General features: G+C 44.9%; 1 pseudogene; it reads right to left on the bottom strand.

Moving 5' to 3' along the window:
- Positions 1 to 11,414: 11,414 nt before the first annotated feature.
- On the bottom strand, positions 11,415 to 12,418 carry LOC130028012 (importin-5-like; annotated as a pseudogene).
- Between the last annotated feature and the right edge of the window lie 391 nt (positions 12,419 to 12,809).

Here is a 12,809-nt window from a genome sequence, read left to right as displayed (position 1 = left end):
GAGATTGGAATAAACTGTGACTGATCACCAACCAGCTTAGAGGCCCAGTTTTCTCCTCCATGGGCAGTGGCCAGACAGGCTGGGGCAGTGGTTTATGGCCACCAAATGCATGCAGCGCATGCCCACATTTTTTGAATTCACAACCCTTGACAATCCAAAACAGAAAAATAATAAAGCGATAAACTAAAAGGGGGGGAAATTATGAATTCACGCTTCTATCAGCCTCTATGGTTTCATAACTGCTTTTATTCCATGTGTTTCTGGTCTTACTTGCTGCAACATTGTTTACAGGACCTTTACTCTGATGATGAAATCAGCATTTCATCCGAGATAGTCATTATGTTTGTCTTTCCATACCAAAAATACTGATGATTTGTATGCAATTAGTGAAAAATCTTGTAGTTTTTTTTTTATCATAGTCAAAGACACATTGCAATTCTACACCTAAATATTTGCTTGAATGTCCTCAAAGACCAGATTAATTTCTTCTTGTCAATGAGAACAACTTTCACTAATAAAGTTCAGGGAAAGACAAAATTTCTATTAAAAAACATAAATTGCAATAAAAAATATGAATCTTAAGGCTTCTCCAAAATACAGAGGCAGCTGTAGCCCCTGAGTCCTGCCAGGTGTGGCCCCTAAAGTCCTCTTGCTCCTGTCCTGCAAAATACCCCAACAAATAAAGATACACATTTCCATGAAAAGTAAGAAATTACTGTGTCAAATGGGAGAAGAATCAATTCAGGAGTTAAAATAGTCATTAAAATATGTAATAAATTACTGGTTTTCACTTCATAATCTGAAGTTCATTGAAGAGTCTGAATGTCTGAAAAGACATTTTTCCAAAACAGAGAAGAATTGACTATCATTAAAAAATAAATTTTGCTTTATAATTTGTTTGTGTAGACGGGAAGACCAATTTAGAAGGATGTTATCACAAAAATTCCACTAGGTGGTACTCTTTCAACTTCCTCTAAGGGGAAACTGAAGGAGTGAGTCATCTTAGGCTAATTCAGCTAACGGAGTGTTAACAACACCAAATTAGTACATCTGAATCAAAATTTCCACAGATAGGAAAACTAAATTATAATCTAGGAATGGTAGAAAGGTAATAATTAAAAGGATGTTTTTATTAGTGGGAAAATACCATGATTACTTTCAGAAAAATTGTGTGTGCTCCTTGTAAAAAAGGTTTATCAAATGTGAACTCTGGGTTCGATTCCTCTGCCCCTCCCAGAGAGCCAGGCAAGCTACCGAGAGTATTCCACCCATATGGCAAAGCCTGGTAAGCTACCCATGACATATTCTATATGCCAAAAAAAAAAAAAAACCAGTAACAAGTCTCACAATGGAGACATTACTGGTGCCCACTCGAGAAAATCGATGAATAACGGGAGGACAGTGACAGTGATATATTGCATGGTGTGATTATAACTATAAATGTTCTACAAGATATCTATACATGAAATGATTATAACTATAAATTTTCTATAAGATATCTATACATGAAATGAAAAATATTATTTAGAAAAATATTGGAGTAGACAGACAGGTAGTACAGGAGATAAGGTGTCTGCATTACCTGCGCCAACCCCAGCTCAATCCCCAGTACTGCCTATGATCTCCTGGGCAATGCCAGGGGTCACTTTTGAGTAAAGAGCTAGAAATAGTTCCTGAACCACCAAAATAAGTAAATAAAATTTACTTATTACATATTTCAACTTCTGTATCACATGTATGTGTGTGCAATTGTATGCAGAATGGAGAACAAGGTATTAGGCCAAATGCTGCTTATGAGTAATGACGTATCTTTGCAAGATGTAGAAGCACATCAACATAGAAAACCATTTTATATATAGTTTGCTACATCCTGTCCTCCCATTGTTCGATTTTCTCGAGCGGGCATCAGTAACGTCTCCATTGGGAGACTTTTTGGCATTGTTTTTGGGATATCGAATACATCATGGGTAGCTTGCCAGGCTTTGCCGTGGGGCCAGAATACTCTCAGCAGCTTGCCGGGCTCTCAGAAAGGGGCGGAGGAATCGAATTCAGGTCGGCTGTGTGTAAGGCAAACATCCTATCCATTATGCTATCACTCCGGCCCAGCTTGCTAGATATATACTTATAAATTAGTGTATTTCCAGGCATTTGGTTTTAAATAAAAAATGCAGAGACAAGCCATAATTAAAGCAGCAAGAAAATAGAATATGTGGAGGTGTCTTATTTATAGTTCAGTTAAGACTCTTACCAGGAATGAATGTTATATCACAATGATAAAAGCTTATTTTAGGGGCTGGAGCGATAGCATAGCGGGTAAAGTGTTGGCCTTTCATGCGGCCAACCTGGGTTTGATTGCTCGAATGGGCATCCCACATGGTCCCCTGAGCACCGCCAGAATTAATTCCTGAGAGCAAAGCCAGTAGTAATCCCTGTGTATCGCTGGGTGTGACTCAAAAAGCAAAAAAAAAGAAAAAGAAAAAGAAAAAAAAGCATATGCTAGAACAAGATGTGCTCAAATACTGAAAAAAATGAAAAAATATGTGGCTATTTATTGAGTTGATGAACCTTCATTATAATTTTTTTTTTTTGCTTTTTGGGTCACACCCAGCAATGCACAGGGGTTACTCCTGGCTCTGCACTCAGGAATTACTCCTGGCAGTGCTCAGCGGACCATATGGGATGCTGGGAATCGAATCTGGGTCGGGCGCATGCAAGGCAAACGCCCTACCCGCTCCAGCCCCCATTATAATTTTTTAGGAGCATTTTAGGACCTGTATGCATTTTAGTACTTGTATATGTGGATGAGATTCATCTAATAAATGAAAAAGTATCTATTCTTTTTAACTGTACAACACTCACACTTAATCACTTAACTTCCTGTTAGTCCTCGATTGGCTCGAGCGGGCTCCAGTAACATCTCCATTCGTCCCTGTGGCGTGCCAGTGTAGCCCAATGGCATCTGTTCGCTCTGGGAACATGAAGAGCCTCAAACCGATCGTTCATGATCTTGACGAAGAAGTCTGACCATCTGGTAGGTGGGTGGCCACGCGGTCTTTTGACATCCCATGGGATCCAGTCGGTAACAGCTCTAGTCCAGCGGTCGTCTTTAAATCTCATTACATGACCAGCCCATCTGATTTTTGACACCTTGGCAAACGAGACAGCATTTCTGATTCTTGATCATCGACGGATGTCAGAACTCCGGATTCTTTCTCTCATTTGAGTGAAACGTGATATTCCAAGCATAGCTCTTTCAATTCCTCTTTGGGAGACCCGAATAGCGTTCTCATCCTGTTTGCATAGGGCCCAGGTCTCTGAGGCATATGTTAATGCAGGAAGAACAGTGGAATCAAAGAGATGTGCCCGGAGCTGGAGGTTCTTCGTCCTCTTAGCTATTTCTTCGACGTTCTTGAAGGCGTTCCAAGCTGCTCTCTTCCTCCTGCGCAGCTCGGGTGCCAGGTCATTTGTCATGTTGACTTCTCGACCTAGGTACACATAGCTGTTGCATTCGGAGATGGTCTTTCCATTGACAGCGAATGGGGCATCAGGAACGAGGCTATTTCTCATAAACATTGTCTTCGTAAGATTCAGCTGTAGTCCTACCTTTCCACACTCACGGTCAAAGTCGGCCAGCATTTGTGCCGCTTGGCTGATGTTTGGTGTTATTAAAACAATGTCATCAGCAAAGGGGAGGTGGTGTAGTTACCGACCATCTATCTTCACTCCATTCCTTCCGATTCCATTCATCGCATGATGTTCTGGAGGGTGGCACTGAAGAGTTTCGGTGAAATGGTATCACCCTGCCACACCCCTCTCTTGACATGGATGATCACTTCTTCGTAGAATGGTGAGATCCTGGTAGTGAATCCGCAATACAGCTTATGGAGGATCTTGATGTATTGGGCTTGAATGCCCTGATTGGCTAGGGCACTGACCGCTTCCGTCTCAACAGAATCAAAGGCCTTCTTTAAATCAATGAACGTTAAACAGAGCGGCATCTTGAACTCCTCAGAAACCTCAGTGAGCTTGGTTATCGTGTGGATATGGTCGATGGTCCTGAATCCTTTGCAGAACCCGGCTTGCTCGCATGGTTGTCCTTCATCTAGTGTTCTGCGAATCCTATTTAGAATGACTCAAGTGAACAGCTTGTAGATGACAGACAATAGGCAGATTGGGCGATAGTTGCCAATGTCGTGGATGTCTCCCTTCTTGTACAGTAGTACGGTCCTGCTGGTTTCCCATTGGGATGGAACCTTGCATTCAGACAGGTAGCGTGTGAAGAGCCGAGCCAGTGTATTGATGAGCACTGACGGCAGGTTCTTCAGATGTTCAGGTCTGACCTTGTCTGGGCCGGGTGCTGTTTGTTTCTTTACTGACAAAATGGCATGTTGGATTTCGGAAGGGAGAACATAAAGCTCAAACTGGCTAGCAGTCCATTTTGTTGTTAAAATCTATTCTTTTCAAGCTACCTTGCTTTGTTAGGCATGTTTTTGTGGGTGAGTTGCTAATAGCTAAGTTTGATTGAGCTGTCTCACTTTGTATTTTTCTTTTGTGTGTATTGGGGGTGGGGGAGGGTCACATCAAGGCTTGCTCCTGGAAGTGATCAGGAGATATGGGGTGGCTGTTGTGCAAGGCAAATGCCTTACCCTTCTCTCTCTGGCCTGGAATATTTTGGGGATTTTTGGTTCTCCCCACTCTGGATACACTATGCCCTGCTCTAAGACTCCTCTCTCAAGCCCATTTGATTCTTTCCTAAGTGAAGATGCTACTTTACTGCTCAATACTCAGTCTTCTCATTTCATTTCTCTACATTTCTTTCCTAATAAGTGTGATCGACACAGTGTTAATCAATGGCTGTTTCTGTGAGGGAAACTTTCACTTAGTTTTGTTTGGGGGTCACACCTAGTGGTTCACAGGGGCTATTTCTGGCTCTGAGTTCAGGAGTAACTCCTGGATGTTCTCAGGGGACCATATTTGGTGCCAGGAATAAAGCCAGAGCTCTAACCACTGAAGCATAGGAGAGGCAAGTGCCTGGCAAGTGCCAGCCTGACTGTACTTTCTCTTCATGCCTGAGTAATTCAACTGCCTCTCTCTAGTCTAGACGTTTATTTTTGTTTTAGGCTATATCCAGCAATGCTCCTGGCTCTGCACTCAGGAATCACTCATGGTAGTGCTCCAGGGACCAGATGAGATGCCACGGATCGAACCCAGGTTGGTCATGTGCTAGACAAACTCCCTCCCTGCTGTACTATCTCTCCGGCCCCATCTAGTCCTAGATTCTTGCTGGAACTTCATTCCTTAACTTGTGTTGCCACATGAATCGCATTGTGTCCTAGAATTTTCCCCTAGATCTCAAATAACATGCAACTACCAAAAACAGAACTCTTCTATATCTCCTGTAAAACAAGTGCCTTGTTTCCATATCCAGTTAGTGTGAACTATATTATAATGACCTCATTGAACATCATCCACTATAGTTGATCAGTATCTAAGGGTCATAAATTCTACTCTGTGACCTTCATTTTATCTTGCTGGGGATCAGTCCCAATAAACCAAGGAACACTGCCAGGATTAGGAAAAGAGACAGAAAAACGAGAGAAAAAGCATTGGACCAGAGGTTTCACAGCCTCATACACTGAGAGCCACAGCTGTCTGCCACGTACAGTATTTATAACTTAGAATCGGTAATCATCAGGCAAACAGTAACATTCTTTGGTCAAATGCCTATCTTAATCTGAACTAGACTTTTACACATCTGAGGCCCTTAGCTTTTCGGGACAGGTACCTTTATAATGGGCTTTGTCAAGGGGGTATTCTTCCGAGAGAAGAAGAGACAGAGCAGTTACAGGATGCCACTAGGGCAGCATTTAAAGGGTTTAAAGGTCCCATAAACTGCCCATCCTGGCCGACTCCTTCATCTATTTAGTCCTGGACATATCCTTGAAATAGGTCGGTTTCCTGTGTCCTGAGATTGTCAATCACCTCCTGACTTTGCTCTCCCACTGGATGCCCCCCTGCCATCCTTGCTGCCTCTTTTCCACGGGTTCCATTTGTGTGTGTTAACAGAGTGGGCAGTGCTGCATGAAAGCTGCCTGGGGAGATGGCCCTTGCCCCAGGGAAGGGCTTCACAGAAACAGCAAGACACACAGGATCAAACAGATTCCACTTCAGCCAATAAGCACAGTGAACTGCAGTGCCCTCTAAACAGAGTTGCTCAGGAACAGGGAGAGAAAGCTGAAATAAGAAGGGGCTGTGGTTTGGGTGGATTCAGCTTGTAGTGAGCCACCATGACCCACTGCTGCCACAGAATGACTAAGCAGTGATGCCCCACAGCCCAGCATTCATAGGAACAGTCTGCCTTTAGCACCCTTTCTCTGAACTCACACCACACTACTCTGCCTGTCCTGTTCGTCGGTATTGGAGGCTTTGAACCTTGGACTCGGCCTAGTTATAGACTGGCAGTTGCTGCCACTCCTACCTTTGATCCTGTGCTTGATTTCCTTCCTCACCCATCCATAATTTGCGCTTGTTCTCTTTGAGGAAACAGAAGTCCCTTCCTAGCAAAACAGCAACTTTGATAGTCAACTCCAGGTCCTGATTTGGCTTTACATAGGATAGTAAGTGCATGTGAAACTATTAAAGAGGTGTGATGAAAGTGAAGAGTTCTAAACTATGGTGGAAGTTCCCAGTGAAGGAAGCTTCTAGAACCTAAAGAGTGAGTGAGCAAAGTTGACTTATAAAATTAAGGGGCAGGAGCTGCAATCCACACCCTGCTTGTCTCAGTTTTCAGGGCAGCAGACTTAGGAGGTGGGCGGGGACCATGACCTAGGTTCTAGTGTCTGATGATGCAAGTGTTGGGGGAAATCAAAGGGAAAGACATTCCCTCTCCCTCCTCCAGTTGCCTTTAACATCCTGTTCTTAGCAGAATCCAGTGGGGCACCAAAGTTAAAATCTCCATGTGGTTGCAGATTGTGCTCCAACATCACAGGGTGCAAAATAAGAGTGGGTTTGAAGGGAAAAGAGGGAGAGGGAGAGAAAGGGGAAAGGGGGGGAGGGGCTGGAACCATAACATAGCGGGTAGGGCATTTGCCTTGCACGCAGCTGACCTGGGTTCAGTTCCCAGCATCCCCTATGGTCCCCTGAGCACCGCTAGGAGTAATTACTGACTGCAGAGCCAGGAGCAACCCCTGTGCATCGACGGGTGTGACCCAAAAACAAAACAAAAAAAAAAAATAGAGGGGGAGAGAGGGGGAGAGAGAGAGAGAGAGAGAGAGAGAGAGAGAGAATGTCTTCCATAGAGGCAGGCAGGAGGGGGAACTGGGGACATTGGTGGTGGGAAATGTACACTGGTGAAGGGACGGATGTTGGAACATTGTATGACTGAAACCCAACCATGAACAGCTTTGTAACTGTGTATCTCACAGTGATTCAATAAAAAAGGGGAAAAAAGAAAGAGTGGGAGAGTGGGTCTGAACTTGACTGGCAATAACACAGTGCTTTGGCACACTAGGCATGGAGGATAGACCAATGAGCAGAAGAAACAAAAACATTTCGCCTTTAGTAGCTTGCATTAATTTACACCATAGATCAAGAGAGGTGTGAAGTAAAAAGTGTCAGGTAGCAAATGCTCTGAAGAGAAATAGGAGGAAGGATAAATGAATGATGAGGGCTGGGCCCAAGGGACTGAACAGGAATAGGGCAGATTGCACACAGTTGACCTAGGTTTGACTCCTGGGCCCCCTTATGGTCCTGTGACCATCTCAGGAGTGATCCCTGAGTATACAGACACTAGGTGTGGCTAAAAAACAAAACAACTACAAAAAGCGGAGTGAAGAGTGTGGTTATCAGTTTTATCCAGGCTCCTTAGAAAAGGACTTAGAAAACCTAAACCTGAAAGCTTTGTAACTTTTCCCACAGTGATCCAATAAATAACTTATTAAAAAAAAAAAAGAAAAGAAAAAAGAAAAGGACTTAGAATAGATAACATGAAGGCCAAGACAGAGAGAGCCCTGCATATATATCAGGTGTTCTGGGCTGGTCAGAAGAAAGGTCTCCTCTGTGTGATTAGACCTGGCGAGATACAGGTGGTCCATCAGCATCTCTGGAACACAGAAGTGACACCATTTGAAAAGAGGTTTTAAGGAATCCTTCTGGATGCCCTGTTGAGGTTAGATCACCCTCTCTGGACTCACCTCAGCCCTGCCAATGGGACAAACTGGTCTACTTTTGCTTTCTGCATGGATATATATATATATATATATTTTTCTGCTTCTTAGTTCTTAGGCACCTTCTTTCAACACTGCAATGTCATCACTCCACAATTATGATTTTTCCTATCGCTCTTTCTACCACTTCTTTCTGCAAAATTGTCTCTCATTAGTTCAGTCTTGATATATTCATCTACTTCTCTGAAATTTGGCTAGAAATCTGAATAATGAGAATCTTTCAAGGGAAAATCTGAGATCAGCAAATACCAATGGGCACTGGTTATGAGGAAAGCAGTCAGAGAAAGGTACTTGGAAATTCACATGGTACCTTAGTATACAGAGGTCCAGAGGACATTATACACATATCCCTCTTTACTAGTTTAGAGGATCAAATTAAGCGCAAAACTTATGTTAATGTTCTAAGTATATATTGCATGTTGTTCTATGTAACACAACTAAATTTCCTTTAAAATTTCAGATAAAAAGCATTTCAGCTGGAAGAGAACTTTAGATTTTGCTCAGCAATATTATAATTATAAACAACAGCTTTCAGAATAAAGTCTCATTATAAAGCATATATATATATACACACACATAAATGTGAATATCTGTGTATACACATATGCTTTCACACCTAAAAATCTGTTCACAATTTAAACAGATTAAATATAATTAATTTCTCTTATAATGTATCACTGACTCCCTAACAAAGGGTAGGATGTCATAGATTTTCATGATAATTTTTACTTTTTTGGCGAAGCTCAGGGATTACTCCTGGCGATGCTCTAGGGATCATATGGGATGCCAGGGATTGAACTTGGGTTGGCCACATGCTAGGCAAATACCCAATATTGCTCTCATTCACAATACTTTTTAAAACCTACACAGTAACTATTGTGTGCTTACTCAGTTTCTGTATTATGGATATTCAAGTTGCATTAGCTTTATGCTAAAAAGTTTTATGAAAGATTTTGTTTTAAGCCACAACCAGCTGTGCTCAGGATTTACTCTTGGCTCTGTGCTCAGGAATCACTCTTGGCAGTGCTAAGGGAACCACGTGTGGTATGCAGGATTGAACCAATCCTTGTGCAAAGCAGAGGCCAAAACTCATCCCAAACGAGGAATTTTTAGAATTATTTCCTAAAAACAGTAGATATCAATAGAAGTGGGTTTGCTGAGTCAAAAGTTTTAGGTACACAGTTGATCTTATCTATCCATATATCTAGAGCTGTATCTTCATAGATGTCTATAAACTTTTAACAAATAGTGATTTTTTTTTGCCTCCCAACTACTGCTCAGGGAGCTGGGCGCCACACATGACGTTGGCCAACACCAATCCTAACGATTCAATGCGGAGGTCCGGATGCTGCTCAGTCGAGGCCTGGAGTGCAGGAGACCACCAGAGGCAGCTTAAGAGTCAGTGCTCAGGGCCAGAGGGGCTGGGGGTGGAGAGGGGCGGGCAGAGCCTGGTAATCTAACCAAGTGTGAGGAAAACATGTCCCCTCCTCCCCACACTGCCCTGTACAAATCATGTTCTCTCTCCCTACCTTACCTGTACAAAGCATGTTTCCTTCTGCCCATCATGACGCATACAAAGCATGTTTCCCCTCACCCTCCCCTGAAAAAAGCATGTTGCCTCCTCCCTCACTTCCCTGTACAAAGCATGTTTCCTCAACTCAACTCCACTGTACAAAGCATGTTCCCTCGTCCTTCCCATCCCCTGTTTAAAGCATGTTCCCTCCTTTCCCTCCACTCCTCTGTACAAAGCATGTACCCTACTCCCTCCAAACCCATGGACAAAGCATGTTCCCGTCTCACTCCCCTCCCCTGTACAAAGCATGTTCCCTCCTCCTCCCGCCACTCCCCTGTACAAAGCAGGTTCCATCCTCCTCCCTCTACTGCCCTGTACAAAGCATGTTCCCTCCTTCCTCCCTCCCCTGTACAAAGCATGTTTCTTCAACACTCGTCCACTGTACAAAGCATGTTCCCTCCTCCCTCCCCTACTCTGTATGTTGAATGTTCCCCCTTCCCTCCCCTCCCCTGTACAAAGCATGTTCCCTCCTCCTACCTCCCCTCCCATGTACAAAGCATATTCCCTCCTCCCTCCCCTGCCCTGTATGTTGCATGTTCCCTCCTCCCTAAACTCCCCTGTACAAAGCATGATCCCTCCTCCCTCCCCTCCCCTGTACAAAGCATGTTCCCTCCTCCCTCCACTCCCCTGTACAAAGCATGTTCCTTCCTCCCTCCCCTCCCGTGTATAAAGCATATTCCCTCCTCTTACTTCCCCGCCCTGTACAAAGCATGTTTCCTCTACACCCCTACACTGTAAAAACCATGTTTCTTCCTCCCTCCACTCCCCTGTACAAAGCATGTTCCGTCCTCCCTTCACACCCCTGTACAAAGCATGTTCCCTCCTCCCTCCTGTCCCCTGTACAAAGCCTGTTTCGTCCTCCATCGCTCCCCTGTACAAAGCATGTTCCATGCTCCCTCCCTCCCCCCCTACATAGCATGTTCCCTCCTCCCTCCCCTCCCCTGTACAAAGCATGTTCCCTCGTCCTCCCTCTTCTCCCCTGTAAAAAATATGATATTTCCTTCCTCCCTCCCATGTACAAAGCATGTTTCCTCAACTCTCCACCCCTGTACAAAGCATGACACATCCTCCCCCATCTCCCCTGTACAAAGCATGTTTCAACCTCCCTCCACTCCCCTGTACATAGCATGTTCCCTCCTCCCTCCCCTCCCCTGTACAAAGCATGTTCCCTCCTCCCTCCCCTCCCCTGTACAAAGTATGTTCCCTCTTCTTCCCTCCACTCCCCTATACAAAGCATATTCCCTCCTCCGTCCCATGCCCTGTACAAAGCAAGTTCACTCCTCCTTCCCTCCACTGTACAAAGCTAGTTCCCACCTCCCTCCCCTCCCCTGTACAAAGCATGTTCCCTCCTACCTCCCCTCCCCTGTACAAATCATGTTCCCTCCACGTCCCTCACCTCCCCTGTACAAAGCATTTTCCCTCCTCCCTCCCCTCCACTGTAAAAAGCATGTTCCCTCCTCCCTCCCCAACCCTGTACAAATCATGTTTCCTCAACTCCCCTCTACTGTACAAAGCATGTTCCCTTCTCCCTTCCCTCCCCTGTACAATGCATTTTTTTTAAACAAAAGAGAAAACGTTAATTTTGAATTAATTTCTGGTGGTACTTATAAAGCCCTTCAAGCCGAGTTCAGGAGCTCCCGGGTACAGTCCTGCTGCTCGGGGCTGAGCTGGCCCACAAACTCTGTCCATAGTCCTCCAGAAGTCTGAACTTGGCGAACCACGTTAACCAGGCATTTGCAAGGGGTCTTCGTGTTTAATGTCCTCATGCATTTCTCCCTCTGCGATGATGCTGAATACCTTGGGCAGGTTGGTATTGCTAGGTCCAATGACGATGGGGTGATTGACCTCCAACAGGTCCCACAGGTAGCTGAAGATCTGGAAAGCTTCCTCCTTGTCCTCGTGCAGTGGGATCGAAGAGAGCCATTGGGGCAGGACCTCTCCACGTTCACACAGTCGGGCTTGAACTTCATAATTGTCCCGAATGCTGAAATACAGTTTTCTCTAGCATTGATGTTTTCTTTGGTCTCCAAAACAGTGGACTGAATGACACTTACCAGCAGCAGGAGGGCTTCTGTGCAGAAAGGCCTGTAGTTCTCGCCACCATACTGCGCCATGACACCCAGGCCATACGCGGCCACCTGCTGGACCTCCTGGCTGTTGTCACACACATACTGCAGCATAAGCCATAAGAAATACTCTGCATATTTAAACGGAGATGGATTACAGTACTCGGTGACATCATCCAAGATGCACAATCCCCACTGTCTGTCTGGCCAGGGTCTGTGCAGACATATTAGGTTGACAATTGAAGGAAGCAGCTGTTCAAACCACGGTAACAACTTCTGCTTGTAGCTACTGAACAGAGAAATTTTCCTCAACTCTGCTCCACTGTACAAAGCATGTTCCCTCCTCCCTCCCCTTCCCTGTACAAAGCATGTTCCCTCCGCTTCCCTCCCATCCCCTGTACAAAGCATGTTCCCTGATGTTCCCTCCCCTCCCCTATACAAAGAATGTTCCCTCCTCGCTCCCCTCCCTTGTACAAAGCATATTCCCTCCTTCCTCCCCACCCCTGTACAAAGAATGTCCCCTCCTCTTACCTCCACTCCACTGTACAAAGCATGTTCCCTCCTCAATCCACTCCCATGGACAAAGCATGTTCCCTCCTCCTCCCTCTCCTGCCCTGTACAACGCATGTTCCCTTCTTCCTCCCTCCCCTGTACAAAGCATGTTCCCTCCTCCCTCCCCTCCCCTGTACAAAACATGTTCCCTCCTTCCCCCCTCCCCTGTACAAAGCATGTTCCCTCCTCCTCCCTCTCCTGCCCTGTACAAAGCATGTTCCCTTCTTCCTCCCTCCCCTGTACAAAGCATTTTTTCTCAATTCTACTCCACTGTACAAAGCATGTTCCCTCCTCCCTCCCGTCCCCTGTACAAAGCATGTTTACTCAAGTCCCCTCGACCGAACAAAGCATGTACCCTTCTCCCTTCCCTCCCCTGTACAATGCATGTTTTCT

This window comes from Sorex fumeus, unplaced genomic scaffold, assembly GCF_029834395.1.
Source record: "Sorex fumeus unplaced genomic scaffold, SorFum_2.1 ptg000038l, whole genome shotgun sequence".
Taxonomy (NCBI): Eukaryota; Metazoa; Chordata; class Mammalia; order Eulipotyphla; family Soricidae; genus Sorex; species Sorex fumeus.
The sequence above is the reverse complement of the archived record's forward strand: the minus strand, read 5'-3'. Positions and strand labels throughout refer to the sequence as shown.